The following is a 17,500-nucleotide window of genomic DNA, read 5'->3' on the forward strand; positions in this document are numbered from 1 at the left end:
AATACTCAAGCACTGGCACATAATACAGTCTTACCCAACTTGTCATATACAGTCTTACCCAACTGTCCAAAAACAATGAAAAATCTGAATCTGAGAATCTGAAGAAGACTGTTGAGGTAGAAACGTTATCCTACCATGAAAAAATAAAACGCAACAAAAACGATTCTAAGTGTGCAGACTCCTCACTCTGAAAACTACAGTTGACCTTCGTACTGCACCTGTGTGCACAATCCTCTCCTTCAAGTAAAAGTATTCAAACTACAAGGTGACTGTGGTCCACTTTTTACGTACATGCGTTTAGAAATTTTAATTCAGACTTGCGCTTTGCATACGATGTGACAGGCTGTGTTTGGGTATCCGTACAGCTGGTAGAACCCATGTCTGGGTACAGACAAGGGTTTGACATTAATGTTTTGCTCTCCGGCCACAGTGGCTAGTGGTTTTCCCAAGTCAATAGCCACTCTGGTTTTCTGCTAGCCACATTTTTGCTCACAGTTCTTTTCATTATCGTGCTAAACCAAGAGGGTTAGTGATATGAACACATAATTTCTACATGTACAGTGGCTCCCAAAAGTCTACACACCCCTCTTCAAATGTCAGGTTTTTGTGATGTAAAAAAAATGACAGAAAGACAAATAAATTCACAGCTTTTCCCTCCTTCAATCTAAACTATTATTCAATGCAATGCAATGCAAAAATGTACACACCTTTAAATTAATACTTAGTTGCAGCACATTTGGCCTTCATTACAGCAGTCTTTTGTGGGTAAGAGTCTCAGCATGGCACACATTAATATGGCAATATTCGTTCACCCCTCTTTGCAAAGCCCTCCAAATCAGAAAGATTGCGAGTGCAATCTCCCACAGTCCTCCTCAGATCACCCAACAAGGCCCCCAATCTGGGCCATTCCAAAACCTCCATTTTATTTTGGTGAAGCCAGTCTTTAGTAGATTTAGGTGTGCGCTTAGGGAAATTGTCGTTGTGAAAGATTAGTTCCTCTGCATCTTCACCTTTCTACCAGGGGGGCGAAGATTTTGTGCCACTACCACAGCCCCTGTGGAAATGTTCATAATTGCCTCCTACCTAATGAAGGCCCCAGTGACAGCTGAAGAAAAACAGCACAAAAGAACCCTCCCACCACCATACTTCACTTTAAGTATGGTGTTATTGGGGTGATGTTTTTTGCCAAATATACCCTTTCGAATTATGACCAAAAAGTTCAATCTTGGTGGAGTACATTTTGCAAAAAATATTTCTGTAATCTCCCAAATGCATGTGGGAAGACGTATTATGGTCAGGTGAAACCGAGGTTTAACATTTTGGACATAATTACAAAAGGTAACAACACCTCATTGCCAAGGTAACACCAAGTGTAAAGTGAAGCATGAAGGTGCCAGCATCATGCTATGTGATTATCGTTCTTCAGCTGTAACTGGGAGGTTGGAATTTAGAACAGTTCCACAGGGGCCATTGTAGTGGCATAAAACATACTGCCCCCTGTTAGAAAGGTAATGATGCGGATTACCTTAATCATTCAGAACGACAATTACTTTTAGGCAAATGCCAAAAATCAACAAAAAATGGCTTCATTAGAATAAGATTGAGGTTTTGGAAAGACCCAGACAGAGTTCCGACCTGTATGACACGGAACATCTGTTGGGCAATCTGAGGAGGACTGTGCAGATGAGATGCATTCGCAATCTGTCAGATTTTGAGTACTTTTGCAAAGATAAGTGTACAAATATTGTCACTTCTATGTTTGCCATGCTGATAGACTCTTACCCAAAAAGACTGAGTGCTGTAATAGAAGCCAAAGGTGCTGCAACAAGGTATTAGGTTAAGGGTGTGCATATTTATGCAACGATGTAGATAGAAGTTTTTTTATTTTCTATTCTTTCCTTTTAAAGCTTTAAGTTTGTTTTCTGTCATTTTTTTACGTAACAAAAACCTGGAATTTGAACAGGGGTATGTAGATGTTTACCTCAATCTAACCGCTTCATCCCGGTTCATCTTCCGTCTCGGATTGATGTTGAGGAGCCTGGTTAGTAGCATACCTGCAAGTGCTTCTTCCACCGCCTGAAAATAAATAATGCAAGAGGGAATAATATAGACCGATTGGTAAGAGTATGCACCAAGCAGCTGAGCTGTCTGCTCATTTCGAGAGCTGTAAACGATTACATTACTGCCATAGAAAGAAGGCTGGCTGCACTGCTGACAAGTTCATGAATCTTGATGTAACAGTGCACGTAATTTTAGCATCAACAGGATGTGACGCAAAAACGTACATCCATTCAACAGGGCAAATATTTGATGATGTTATTACCATCTTATAACAATGACTACTTGGCCTGTATTATAGTTCTCAGAGTCGCCAAGAATGCCCAGCTTCCTGCTTGTTTAGCATGACACAGTAGGTCATGCTCGCATTAATTAGTTAGCCTACTAGCCTACTAAAGGACTTGTATTTATAATCAACATAAATCCACCACCAACAACTGAACTAGCCTAGTGGTCTATTTACATGTCAAATATGTCCCACACAGCACAGAAACAAAAGAAAAGAGAAGAGAAAACATTGTAAGCTGGTCTTCGTCATTCACACACTTTGACAGTGTTTCCTAAATTGTGGCAGACAAGTGTCTTGAGAGCAAATACCTACCTAGGCTCTTAAACAGCACCTTCCTCCATTCTGGCGTCCAACTTCAGGAATGGGTCATCATCTCTGTATGACAGCATGCACAGAATTAGTGGTCAATATACAACATTTTTATAAAAGTAAGAGTATGCACATCCCACCTCGCTGAGGCCAGGTGCTGGACAAAGGCGCGTCTAATAGTGGAAAAGAGTAGAAGTCCGCAGTGGCTCCGCTTTGAAAATGTATTCAGGTCATACAACCATGAAGACCCTGTTGGGGGTCAGCTGCTCTATGTTCCCACAGCCCATTGGTCCCACAGCTTATTCTTGCTGCTCCATGTTCCCACAGTTATTCCCACAACTATTCAAATATAGGCCATATGTTCCACACCTGTTTATTCTTAACACTACTACATAAGCTTCTCTGAACTACAGGAAGCCACATCTTGAGCAGTCACCTATAGCAGAAATGACAAGATCTGAAACAAACTGACTAATTTGAAAGAAAGGGCCCAGTACATTAAAAAAGAGAATGCAGACAGCCTATTTCAGGGGACTCAGAAATACTAGGCAGGGCACAGCATAGAGAGAGATCCAGGAGCGGTGGCGTTTAAACGTGACAGAAATCCAAGTTAAAACTTTAGAAAAGTGAGTTATTAAAAAGTCACTGGACTCGGAGGGAGGAGCACTGCGCAGAACATAGGGCTTTTTGATGCATAGAATAGTTTACAACGCCTGCTCATTCAATCAAATTCTCAATAACAGCATAAAAGCGAGCTTACCCTGTACTGTACCCTGTACCCTACTGGCTGCCTGGCATTCAAAATCCTTCACAGCTCAACCAGCCAGGGCTGTGCGAAGCGTTGCCACGGCAACCTGCCCAGGCCTGAGCGCTTTGCTTCGTGCGATATGTAGTATTAAGGGTAGGGTTGCCACCTGTCCCGGATTTTCCTGATTGTCCCGGATTTTTATGGTCTGTCCCGGAAAGAAAAAATAAAAATCCGGGACACTGATTGTCCCGGATTTTGTACATGATGGGCAAACTCTGTATTTCAATCATCAGTAGGCTACAGTCACTACTAAAATGCAGCGTGCCTACGTCCATAAATGTAGCACCGATCTCATTGGCTCAAGTTCTAGACAAATTACGCAGCAAGCTCGTCTGGTGGGGCTGGCGGCGCGCGGTTCGGATTTCGGAGTGTTGATTATGAGGTGGAGAGACTGAGAGAATGTTGAACTATACGAGACAACGAACGGGTCCAGTGAATAAAAGCAGAAAAGTTTACACATGAAATGGGTAGAAAGTCGATAGTTCTACAGGAGGCGATGACCGTGACAGGCCAATGAAGGGGGGGGAAAACGTAGGCTAAAGGGTCGACATGATGCAGGAGAAATATGCGATGTGAGTAAAAAACATGCCCAGTCGATTTTCTGCTAGCTGCTCCTTGTGCCCGAAAATGCTTCTGTAGCCCATCTATGAACAATATGAGGAGACCCTACTTTTAATAGCCTAGTAAGGTAGGGAAATGAAGGTGTCTGTCAGCTTACATCAATGCATTTCAAAACCTATCACAGATAGGACGGCTTAGATGACGATGCCACGTTTTTTTATATAGCCTATTTCTAGTCATCTATGTCAAATCATGTCAAATGAGAGCTACCATCATCAAACCAAGAAATTCCGTGCTTTTTGGTCACAAAATCATCACAGGACGAATTAAATGAAATCCAAATGGTCTTATCTACCTACTCCTGAATGTGCTCAGTTACAGGACTACCAGTTACATGTCCTATGAAGCCTATTTGTTTAGCCAGGAGCAGCAAGCAGCAGATGCACAGGCAAGCATGAGCAAAGCACACACATCCCACTCTAAGGAAGCTGTTTGACACCACACCCTACATCATTATATTCAGGTATTCATAGAGACAGTGAACAACTTGAGTATTTATTTTTGTATTCCACATAAGCTAAGAGAATGTATTTATTCCCCCTTTACCAGTGACCACTAGGCCTACAGCCCCCTCCTGTCATCAGCCAAAAAGTATTGGAAATAGTCAAAATAATAAGCCTGCTATATTTTGTTAGGCGATTAACTTAATAAATGGCTGGCAAAAATGTCATTTTCAGCACACAAGGGCGATTGGGTGGATGTGCGAAGGGCTGTGCACCAAGAAAAAAGGTCGATTTGATGGTCAAAATGTCCAGGATTTTTGTCAAAGTGAGGTGGCAACCTTAATTAAGGGGTCAAAACATACCAAGGCGGAACGGTCGCGGGACGAACGCGGTTATGCTCAGTTTATTATTATTATTATTAGAGGGTTGCTAAACACATGTCAGTTGAATATTGACTGAACAAACTAACCTCGGTCTGCGAATGATGATTCTCCTCGTTGGCCTCTCTGAAGTCCAGGCGAACAAAGTGGCACGGCATCCTTATAAGCTTTGTGATACCACGGGCGGTCTTTACAAAACACTGCTTCTCAAAGTGCTCAGAGCAAACCTTGGTCTCAGCGTTGATCTGTAACCATAAATACCAGGGTATGCATTTTAGTTCGTTAGCAAAACAACTTGATTTTGGCACAAGTAGGCCGGGAGGTAGATGGACACTCCCAACTGAGATCGCTCCCGGACGTGTAGTCCCAGGTGTTTCTATCACTCCCGGACGTGTAGTCCCACCCGATTATATTTCACGTATTATCATACACTGCCACATACAAGCAATTTAGGGTTAGGTTTAGGGTTATGGTTAGGTTTAGGGTTAGAAACAAAAAACTAACATCAAAAAGATAACTAGCTCCGTTATATGGCGGTGGGATCGATAGTCTGGCTAGTGGGAGCGAGCTGACCGGGGAGCGTCCTGCGTTGGGAGCGACAATCAGGGAATCAAGTAGGCCTATGCTACTGGTTCTGGTAGCACAAAATCAATGGCCATCGGATCGCTTACCACACAATTAAAAGCCTAATCTTGAAAATAGCGATCTGGAAATATCATATAAATGTAGCGTTGTGTAATTACACATTCATATTTTTTTATTTCACCGAGGCATTCGCGTCATTAGGCTACATGAGTCATGACAAGTTTGGCGAGCTAGCTTATTTGTGCTAGCTAATGCGTATGATTGAACATAATTTTGCATCTTACCTTGAAATATGGACCAGGATCCCTCTTGATGTGATTTATACATTCACGGCGAAGTGCCTGCTCCTTGGGGAAACGGTGGAAAGTCTGTCCACGGTAGGATTTTTTTCTCTTTGAGGACGAACATTTGGGCACACAACAGTGAGGCGGCATGACCAGCTGCTGGTGCGTTGCCGAATGTACCCCTGAAGTGTACCCCTCAACGTCTTTAGAACGTTCCGGGTGAATAAGGCGAACATAGACATAGCATATTGACACAATGTTTTCATCCACCAAAAAATAAAATGGGTTTACTAATAAAGAGGTGAATGCCCTTGTCAGCGCAGCCGTGAGTTGCGTTTCAGTTGTGTTTCAAAGGTGGTCGTTTGCAGTCACCGTAGCAACGATAGTCTATCAGCAATTGAGATCTGAGATCTCTGTGTTTGACTACTATGGACTAAACAAACTTCCGCCTCATTTGTTATGCTAACCAGTGGGAGGAGATAATTTAAATATTCATATTTCTGCTCGCGCGCGTGAGGAAATTCATGTCACCTCTCGCGCGTGAGACGGTGTTTGCGCGCGCGTGGCAGCGTTTGCGCGCGCGCAGAGCAAAATCGCGCGCGCGACAGTGTCTACGCGCGCGCGCAGAATAAAATACCTCGCGTGTACAGTAAGTGGCGCTCGTGGACCTTTTGTCCACATTATAACACCATAAAGAAAGGAGTACGGCTCCCAAGGTGGTAATTTGCCATTTCGCATGGCAACACCACCCACTGACATCATCCACCAGCAGCCACCAAAACACATCAACAGAACCCAAAACACCAAAACCTCCTTCTAGCGCCACATGCACCCATAACACACACACACACACAGTCACTCACGCACACACACACTAAATGTGACCCAAAAAAAGCCCCCCCTATGAAATCATAGACACTCATACTCACGCCCTGCGCTCAGTGTCTGACGTGGCCAAACAGGGGACAGCCAAGTGACATCCAGGACTTAAGACAAACATGGCACTCTTGTCCTCAGCCGCAAGCTCTGACCTTGCCTCACACACATGCACGCGCCTGCGCGCACGCGGCCCACAGCTCTTACACCCCTTGTGTCCACCATCTCATCAACACACTCGCACAAACACACACACATACACACACGCACACGCACGATTGTCACACATTCTCACATTCATATATTAAAAAACGTATCCAAAGTGATTATCACCCAGTAAAATCAACACGAAACTGACTTATTAGAAAGCTTGAAGGAGAGAGGGGGGTTGAAGATAGAGAGAAGAGTGTGGTGTGTATGGTGTGTGTGTGTGTGTGTGTGTGTGTGTGTGTGTGTGTGTGTGTGTGTGTGTGTGTGTGTGTGTGTGTGTGTGTGTGTGTGTGTGTGTGTGTGTGTGCATGTATTCTCGTGTGTGTGTGCGTGCGTGTGTAAGGAGCCTGGCGTCCTCCAGGCAGTGGCGTGTCTCCTGCAGCAGGCACACAGGAACAAAGAGATGAAGACCAGGCTCACGGGGACCACAGCCAACAAGGACCTGCCTGCTTAAAGGGATGTGTGTGTGTGTGTGTGTGTGTGTGTGTGTGTGTGTGTGTGTGTGTGTGTGTGTGTGTGTGTGTGTGTGTGTGTGTGTGTGTGTTTGTTCGTGAACGCAAGGAGAGGTACAGAAAATGTGTCTATGTGAGCGTGTGTGAAAGCATGTGTGTGCGTGCACGCGTGTCCATATTAAAGGGAAAAAACCCGAGCATGCAAGCATATGTTTGCCTTCGACAATGTGTAGCAGTGTGAAACAGAGAGAAAGTGTACATGGGCATGTGAGTGTGTATGGGACAATGAAAGTGTATGTGGTAGATCCTATGACTGCTTATGCCAATGCGAGTGTGAATGTGTGTGAGTGTGACTGAGTGTGACTGTGTGCGTGCGTGCGTGCGTGCGTGCGTGCGTGCGCGTCTGTGTGCGTCTGTGTGCGTGTGCGCGGGTGTGTGTCACGGCCGACCGCTCTCCTCGCACGGAACGCTGCCTCTCCGTCAGAGCTGATTAATCGGTGACATAATTTGGATGCGGAGGTCTAAATCAGAGTGGATGTGTTGATGTATGGCTGTGGTAATTTGGATGGAAATGGCCTCCACTAATGGGGCCCAGGGAACAGACAGACCGAGGAGAGAGGGAAAGCAGGATCCATGCAGAGGAGGGCAACAAGGAAGGAGGGAAAGAAAGAAAGAAAGAAAGAAAGAAAGAAAGAAAGAAAGAAAGAAAGAAAGAAAGAAAGAAAGAAAGAAAGAAAGAAAGAAAGAAAGAAAGAAAGAAAGAAAGAAAGACAAAAACAGAGGGAGAACAAAGAGTGTGAGGCAAAGCAATAGTAAGAGGCAGAAACAAAGACAGGCAGAGAGAGAGAGAGAGAGAGAGAGAGAGAGAGAGAGAGAGCGAGAGAGAGAGTGGAAGCCAGGTAGGGAGGTGTGTACACTACACGGGCACATGATCCAAGCACCTGTCGGCGTGTTGCACTTCTCGTGCCATGAGGTCTCCCCTCCCTCTACAATTAGCCTCGCACCACTCTCGTTCCCTCCCTCTGTCTCACCACATGTTCCATCACTTTCCAGCCATCCGGCTCGCGAAGAAATTGCATAAACGGGCGCACGCTAATGGCGATTATTCACCCTCGTTTAAACAGCCGCTGTACTGAAAGCAGTGTGTGTGTGTGTGTGTGTGTGTGTGTGTGTGTGTGTGTGTGTGTGTGTGTGTGTGTGTGTGTGTGTGTGTGTGTGTGTGTGTGTGTGTGTGTGTGTGTGTGTGTGTCGCGGGGGCCGAGCGTGCCGACGCCTGAGCCAGGGACCTCCACCAGCGCCGAGGGCCGGGCACAAGAAGAGACGAGCGGCGTCCGTTAATAGGGCCCCGCTCTCTGGGCGAGAAACAAATTTGAGGCTCTTTTCTCCGCGGGACCACCAAAACAAGCCTGCAATAAACCCGCTATAAAGTCACAGCCTTTCAGGGGAGGATGGGGAGGGAAAGAAAGGGGGGGTGGCTGTTAGCAAGTGGCGGGATCGGACATCAAAGTCAAAGTCTGCGTCGTGCGTTCCCGAAAGCATCCCATTAAAACGGGGAACACCCGCTGTCTGGGCCTGCCATATCGCCCTCGTTGTAGAGCCCGTTTGATACGTGCGTTCGTTTCGTTTGTTACATTTCTTCCATCCGCCCACATCGAACATGGATCGCGTGAGGCAGCCAGGCCATGAAAAATGTTTTTCTAATTCGCCGTGTCGACTCGACTCCTCCGCCTCCTCCTCCTCTGCCCACGCCAGCCCATTTTTTCCAACGTTTCCTTCTGGAATGTTCTCTGATACGAGTGGTTTACAATAAAATGAAGTGTTGTGTACTCTGTCACAGCTGTGGCGGGAGGAGCCGGCCATCGCTTTAGCAACTGACATGGGCTATTTGTTTTGGATGCAGGTCACTGTATATTTAATATTCATCCCCTGACACACACACACACACACACACACACACACACACACACACACACACACACACACACACAATACAAAGATGTTCAAACACACACAAATACAGAAAAAATACAGACACACACTTGTTAAATGGGCCGTGGTATTGGCTCACAGAGATGGAGCACAGGTCGCCAACATTCCGAGCAGTCATCAGGACACCAAGGGGCATCTCCACTCCCCATCGTGAGTCATTGGCAGTCATGTGGACAGACCTTTGAGCGTCTAGCACCAGCGCTTAAACGAAGTCTAAAAGGAGCCGATTACACTTAAGGGAAATATTAATGCAACGGGGTCTCAACGGATTAGTGGCGGTTTAGACATTAACAAAAGGTTTGGCTCTGAGATCTTTTTCCCTGACATTAGATTTCCAAAGTTGGTAGGCCGTTGCATGGAGACCCACCCGCTCCTTTGGATTTAGTGAGTTGTAGAGCAGTAATTGAAGCGGTAATAAAAGGATTAAGTAAGGGTTAACGTTCGGCGAGAAGGTCGCTACCGTGGAATAGCAGCACGACAGAGAGAATCTTTAGACCCCGACGCGGAGCGGAGGGGTCTTGTTCTCTCTGAAGTGCTGCTATTCCACAAAGCGACCGACTCGCCGAAAGTTAACCCGCTTATTATATGGATATACTTAAATGACTCACACATGGCGGGGACATTTCTTTAGGCCTATTTAATGTTAAGATTGTTGCTGCGCAAAACAAAACAGTGCCGTTGTGGAACACCGCTAGGCAACAGCTAGGTAGCCAGGACAACATGTGTTGTCTATCACAGCAGCTGATTAGAGTCTTGTTGAAAAGTCGCTTTAGCAGTGAAAAGTCGTGTTGCCATTGACAGTGGTCTGTTATAGACCAACCCGTCCGTTATCGAAAAATAACAGACGTGCGAACGTTGGGGAGCCCCGTTGAAATGAATGGAGCATTCGACCGATGACGTCACAACCATATAATAAGATGACATAAAACTAACAACGTTATGCATTACTTGTGGGTTGTATTATTAAGCAAACATGAACATTTGATTCTATAAGCTTGTGAATGATAATACCGTATGATTTCATGAATACACGTAGGTTCAAGCAATTCCATATATAAATGTTTAATGTTAATGATAAATATTGCGAATGATAATATTATATGAATAATTGTATTGTCAATGTTAATAAAGGTATTTTGCTTCTGTAGTGTGTACACTCTGTGAGACCCACCTAGCCATAAATGTGGATGAGCAGGTTTCAACTGGCTATCCAACAGACGGTGGTGATATTGGATGACATGGCACAGTTTAGCATTGACATGGCAAAGACTCAGATGCAGGTATAGGCACCATACAGTTACAAATGCAGGTCCCAAAGAGAAACACCCCGTTCCTTTTTCTGCAATTGTTTTCTGTGATTGGTTTTGGACCCCCTCACGTCTCCTCCTCCTCCTCCTGTTACGCATTAACTCGTAAGTCATCCACTCCTAAATACACGCAAACAATCAGGTAGTGAAAAGCAAACCATATCTGCGGGCAGCCTTTCATAAGCCTATTTCTCTTTCCCTCCATCGCTCCCGACCTCAAGCCTATAAAAAGCCTGTTCACTTCGAAAAGTCCTAGGAAGCCTCAATAAACCATAAGAGGGAGTAAAGTAATACTTTCAATCCAGAGAGCTAGCGCGGGCTCTGGATAACATTTCACTGACTTGACTCAGGCTCATCAAGCCACTGGAAAGAGTAAAAACAGCCTAATCTTCACTGTAAGCCTCCTGACCACAGCCGCGTCTCCCGTGGGGCGCCAGCCTACCTCCGTGCCTTCGTTCGTGTGTGTGTGTGTGTGTGTGTGTGTGTGTGTGTGTGTGTGTGTGTGTGTGTGTGTGTGTGTGTGTGTGTGTGTGCGTGCGTGCGTGTGCCTGCGTGTGTCTCTGCGCGCCACACTCGTTTATTGTTTTCTTTCTCCGAACCTGCCTTCATTACCTTGATAAATTATTGACATTGCGAGAAAAATTAAACTGCGCAAATAACTCGTGCCGTGAAAACATTATCCATCGCACGACCTGGCAGCAGCCAATAAAAACTGTCTGAGTTCCGTCAAGCTACTTAGTGTGTAGTGGAAGGTTTGGATGTTTTTTTTGTGAGGGTCCCGAGAGCTATGATTTTTTCTTCCCCTTCCTCACCACCCCCCGCTCCTATTTTTTCCCCGCTGTTCATTTCTCCCTCTCCTTCTCCACTCCTCACTCCTTTTCCCCCGCATGCCCTTCTCCTGTCTTTCTCTCTCTGTGTCACAGAGGAGCTGAGGGGGTCATTTTTTTAACTTTATTTGATAGGACAGGAAGAAAATTAGGAGAGAGACGGGGAGGGGTCGGCAAAGGACCCGGGCCGGGAATCGAACCCAGGTCAGCCGCATGGCAGGGGAGTGCCCTACCGGTTGGCTACGGCAGGGCCTGGGGGGGAGTCATTATTCCATTTGGGTTTGACCCACTGAAGCGCAGGATCAGGGCTGAGGTCACTGCTGTGGTCCCCATGATACAAACATTCACCCAAGACATGATGATGAGGCATCTAGTTTGCAGAGAACAAGTGCATTAGATCCCCAATCCCATCAGCGGAGCTATGAACAGCATAAATCAGAACAGTGTAGGACAACAGGACAGATCAGAGCTCAGTGCAGCGGGGCTCTGACAGCAGAGTGGAGGCCTATAGTGTAAACTACGTAAGATCAGCCCCAGGCCAGATCCACTCTGTGGCGTCGTACTAGGGTTTACGTAACAGCGTTGAAATCACAAGCTCTTATTTTCCTCAATGCCAATGGTTAATTTTAGGATTGAGCAGAAGGGAGAAAGGGCGGGAGAAAGGGCGAGAGAGAGAGAGAGAGAGAGAGAGAGAGAGAGAGAGAGAGAGAGAGAGAGAGAGAGAGAGAGAGAGAGAGAGAGAGAGAGTACTGAGAAAGACAGAGTGAAGTCATTGTGTCGATGGCTGTTTGAACAATGAGAGGATCCAGAGGCTCAGTGTTCCCCTGCACTATAACCCTGCAGCGAGCCCACAGTCTAAATCACTTTGTTTGGGACAATAATTAAAAAAAAGATTTATTTGGTCCAGTTTGCGAGCTGCCTGTTGAAACTAAGTGCTGCTACTATAAAAAAAATAATAATAAAAAAAAAACAAACAAACAAACAAACTAGCAGAAGCAACTTGTTTAGCTCTAAAATAGTTTGTTAAGTAACAAAAAAAATAGCAAACCCAAAGACTGTGCACTCTGACACTGCTGACAGTGGATCTGTTGTTACTGCCCACCTGGGCTTATTGGACTTACATTATTTCAGAGAGTTCAACAGGACATGTGAAGTGGCTTCTGTTGCTTCCAACCAGTAGAGTTGGGACAACACCAGAAAAGGCTCACTCAAGCCATGTTTATTAAGTTGAGGCTGCAGCTCAACGCATGTCTAGGGCATGTACGGTTTCATAACAAATGCACATCAAGCAACAACAGCTGTGCAGAAAAAGTGAAGCCTACGCTAACAGTAGTGTATTTTCAGCTTCTGATTTGTCTGTAAGCATTTAAAAAATATGAGTCTGCATTGTCTAAATTTGTCTAAAATTGCTCAAATTGAAACAGAAATGATTTGTGTGCGGTTACAACACAGCCTGCTGTTGCCAGGGAGACCGTTCTAAATTGCCTAATGAGGATGGTTACACACAGTTAACGACATGAGCATAGAGTTAAATGGCTCATGAGAAAAGTGTGTCTGTCTAGGCCTTGAAAACCAGCCCCCGCTACGCTAGCCTTTTAACACGCCACAATTTTTATGACCCAAAAGTGCTGTCTGCGAGATGAAACAATTCAAACAGAATAAAGACGCATCAAGTGAGCTCCAATTTCCCAATTTCCAATCCCAAACCACCATAGCCAACGGCACCCAACACACCCATCCCACAATCCCCCCCTAGTCCTACTCCACTACCCAAGGCCGGGGCCAGGCCAAAGCAATCAATGATGTTACCATGACAGACCGCAGGCTGGGATGATATCACCTGGCATATGGGGGAACGTGTCCGAGTGCATTTGCCTACATACTTGCAGGCACTTCAGAGGGCCGAACATAAAGTCTTTAATGATTAGCGGGCTAAAGTAGCCAGGCTATTTGTGCTGAGCGGGGGTGGGGGGGTGTGGGGCAACACTTAACTCTCTTTGCGCAATAAAAGTGCCAGGCTCGCATTCCAAATATCCAATTGGAAGCAGAAGCGGACAGAAAACTACAAAAACGAGTTTCTTAAGTCATCGTTTTGAACCATACACATATAAAAACGTCTGTTTTTGGTATGCTCGGTGGTGCTAATAGTCTTCAGTTCGGTCATTCCCCATGGGGGATAGGCCTGAAAACGGCAAACATGACATTATCCTTATCATTAATATTTTGAGAGGGAGCATTCTAAGTCCCCTGGAGTACGATGACTTATCTGCACAGGGCCAGCGCGCTAGTGAAAGCGATACCCTGGGAAAGTAGACGATAGGACCCGGCTCAGATCCCCGGACAGAACAACCTCGGCGCCGCGACATGACATCAGACAGCGGTGGTCGTTTTTCCGCTCCTCTATTTCCCAGCCGTCAATCATGGGCCGGAGACCACCTCACAACAACAACATTACGCTAACAATGGCAAATGTAGGTTACAACAAGAGGCGCGGGATGGAGGATGCTAGGACAACTTGTGTTGGGTGATTCATGGTCCACTTTCATGAACTGCCAGCTATGTCCTCAGAGGGCAACTGGCCACTTGTTTCAAAGCTTGTTCCCGTGTGTCATTGCTGTGACTTAAGGGTGTGGGATGGGGTGGTGTAGAGCAGAGATACCTCTTACCAGCAAGCAGAATGTATATGATGTATATGGAATGTTAACACAAATAAAGACACCAGAACTGCTGGGAAGTGGAAAAATGGCGGGCAATTATGATTGGGGGGAAAAGCCCCCTTACCACACACTGGCCCACACACAGACACACACACACACATGTGCACGCGCTCACACACGCACGAAAGCACGCATGCATATATACACACACACGTATTTCACACACACACACACACACACACACACACACACACACACACACACACACACACACACACACACACACACACACACACACACACACACACACACACACACACACACACACACACACACATACCTCCACAAGAATCTATGGCAGAGATAACAACCCTGTTGAAAGGCGAAGCCCGTCATCTGTGTGGACACTTACTTGGAGTTGCATTAAAAAAAAAAAAACCTACCAGACGAGGCTACTGACTGTAATGCCAAATTACAAATTGGCCACGAAGCACTGTGAAGTCCATCCAGGGGCGGGGGAGGGGGAAACCCAAGAAGGCCAGTTAGGGACACTTACTGCATTGGCTGGCAATTCGCTGGGCCCTCTCAATCAAACGTGATGGGAGTCTGGCTCACGCACAGAAAAACCCTCGCCTGTCACGAATCTTCAAACGATGAATCATTCACTGCAATGCAATTGTGTCTAAGAGAAAATTGATTTAGCAAAATGGTGCGCTTAGCACGCTTTCTTTTCCCCTGGACGCAGAAAAGTAACAAATTCACACATGCAAGTCATTTACACGCGCGCGCGGGTGTCCAAGGGCCGAGCATCTTTTACGAGTGGCGCTGAAACACTACAGCCTGCCTGGACACCACAACATCACTGTCGACACAGAGAGCAACGGACAGCTGACCTGCTTACACACACACACACACACACACACACACACACACACACACACACACACACACACACACACACACACACACACACACACACACACACACACACACACACACACACACACACACACACACACACGGAGGAGCAAACACGAGTACCACACAACACACACACATAATAAGCAATGTCTTGACCTCGAGGTCAAGGTCACTCGAGGGCCAGTGGTTAGACAGTGCACAGTTGGACTAATCACCTCCCTCAAAATCTATTCTTGCTGAAGTGGAGACTAAATCCTATAGACAGTCCAGTGAAAAGCTCCTTAGTGGACTGACCTTTTGGGAGTTTTGTCAGTGATGTGCCACTGTTCTTTCTCTTTCTCTTTCTCTCTCTCTCTCTCTCTCTCTCTCTCTCTCTCTCTCTCTGGATGAGGGACCGCAGGGTTAGGAAGGGACAAAGCAAAGTCCTTATGATCCACCCATCCACTAGAAAAAAAGCTTGAAGTCTCATACTTTACTCATTACCATCAACCGAGGCACCGTGAAGTTGGTCATAGGGAAACTGAATACGCCATCCATCACATGCAAGTGGTAGCCTCTCCTCACCCAAACAAGAAAGAGAAGTAGAAAGTGAAGTAGATCTTTCTGTCTTTAACAGAACAAGCGAGAGAGGGATAGAGAGGGAGAGAGAGGAAGAGAGAGGAAGAGAGAGGGAGAGAGAGGGAGAGAGAGGGAGAGAGAGGGCGATCGGCCCGGTTGAGCGCTCCAGGGGCTACAGAGTGGCCATCCAATTAGATTTTCTCGACTGCTCCACCGTGGGGAGTGAGGTTCAGCCTCTCACCTAATGAGAAACACAAGGGCTTCGAAACGTGCTTAGAGCCTCGCTGACTTTTTTACTTTTTTTTTTTTTTGATTGCACTAGGAAACAATTTGTACATTTTACATCTGTTACACCGTGACGAGCCTTTTTCAACAGGGCTGGACTGGCAATCTGACATACAGAGTGTTTGCCCAGTGGGGCAAAAGTTCTCAGGGGGCAATGCTGTTGTATTTCTTTATTTACATTTTATTTATTTTTCTCCCTTTGGGAAATGGCCCACAGATTCGATGGGGAATGAAATTGGTCTTCAATATATATATGGTTGACTGAGCCAATCAAAATAGCATAGAAAAACATGTCAGGCTGCTCTATGACAGAAATGCCCAGGCCGTTTTTCAGTCCCAGTCAAGTCTTAATTTTCGCCATGGTTTTCGGCAAATTTCTTTAGAGCAAAGGAGAGGGAGGTGGGGAGGGCTAATGTTCTCCCACACACCTCTCTGACCTGCAGTGGGGCCTTGTTGGAGAGGAACAAGGGATCTAACATGCCCACTGGGCCATGTCAGTGTCAAATTAATCTCTGTGAAGGGTACACACTTGAGGCAGAGAGACCAGGGAAAAAAACATTATATTGGTCTAACTTCTCAATTTTTCCACGATCTTCCATCTCTGTGTCTCAGAGGATGCTTCTTGTTATGGAGCTCAATTTCAGATAAAGATCCTTATTCTTCTGGAGACTTATTTTTCTTTTGTTCTGGACTGCACCGAAAAAAAAGAAAAGCTACAACTGATAAATGACCTCTTTGCCATTGGAGAAGACGTGTTTTTCAAAGCCACATCGGCGATTTTTCTATTTGCCAAACAAACCACCTAATGTACCCTTGTGAAATCCATTACTTGGCCTTTAATAAGCTTGTATGTAAAACAACGTCAGAGGGGCCGTCTGAGTAACAGCAATTGCTGTCGAGTGCCTTTTCGCTTCCATTTACAGTAAGTGTTTTGGGAGCGTGGGTGTTGCATTTAGCTGTACTTTTTTTCTTTTTTGTCTGCAGAGGTCAAATGTTGCAAAGCGTCGTTATTTTCCAAACACACACATGCACACACAAACACACACGGTTGTCCAAGGGCCGAGCATCTTTTACGAGTGGCGCTGAAACACTACAGCCTGTCTGGACACTACAACATCACTGTCGACACAGAGAGCAACGGACAGCTGACCTGATTACACACACACACACACACACACACACACACACACACACACACACACACACACACACACACACACACACACACACACACACACACACACACACACACACACACACACACACACACACACACACACACACACACACACACACACACACACACACCATGGGGAGCCAAGAAGAGCCGACCTGTTTATTGACAAGCCGCTAACGAGAAAAGATGTAAATGCGCTCGAGAGAAATGGCGAGAGCTTGAGAGGGAGATGGAGAGCCAGCGAGCGAGAAAAAGACAGCGAGAGAGGGAGAGAGAGAGAGAGCCAGAGAGAGAGAGCGAGAGAGAGAGAGAGAGAGAGAGAGAGAGAGAGAGAGAGAGAGAGAGGGAGAGAGAGAGAGAGAGAGAGAGAGAGAGAGAGAGAGAGAGAGAGAGAGAGAGAGGGAGAGAGAGGGAGAGAGAGAGAGAGAAACAACAATCTTTGTGAGGGGGATGGATGGAAAAGC

At 45.9% G+C, this 17,500-nt stretch overlaps 1 protein-coding gene and 1 long non-coding RNA gene across 2 annotated transcripts in view; both read right to left on the minus strand.

The window, feature by feature from the left end:
- The window catches only part of LOC134448605 (uncharacterized), a 6,432-nt gene extending 611 nt beyond the window's left edge, over positions 1 to 5,821 (minus strand). The window contains exons 1-3 of the long non-coding RNA XR_010034802.1: positions 4,998 to 5,821; positions 2,660 to 2,722; positions 1,982 to 2,076 (exon numbers count right to left, since the gene is read on the minus strand). This is a non-coding gene — a long non-coding RNA (uncharacterized LOC134448605). The remainder of the gene's footprint in view (positions 1 to 1,981; positions 2,077 to 2,659; positions 2,723 to 4,997) is intronic.
- LOC134449561 (intermembrane lipid transfer protein VPS13B-like) overlaps positions 1 to 17,500 on the minus strand; it is a 646,790-nt gene that overhangs the window by 356,821 nt on the left and 272,469 nt on the right. The gene's annotated exons all lie outside the window — the stretch shown is intronic.

This window comes from Engraulis encrasicolus, chromosome 5 (genome assembly GCF_034702125.1).
Source record: "Engraulis encrasicolus isolate BLACKSEA-1 chromosome 5, IST_EnEncr_1.0, whole genome shotgun sequence".
Taxonomy (NCBI): Eukaryota; Metazoa; Chordata; class Actinopteri; order Clupeiformes; family Engraulidae; genus Engraulis; species Engraulis encrasicolus.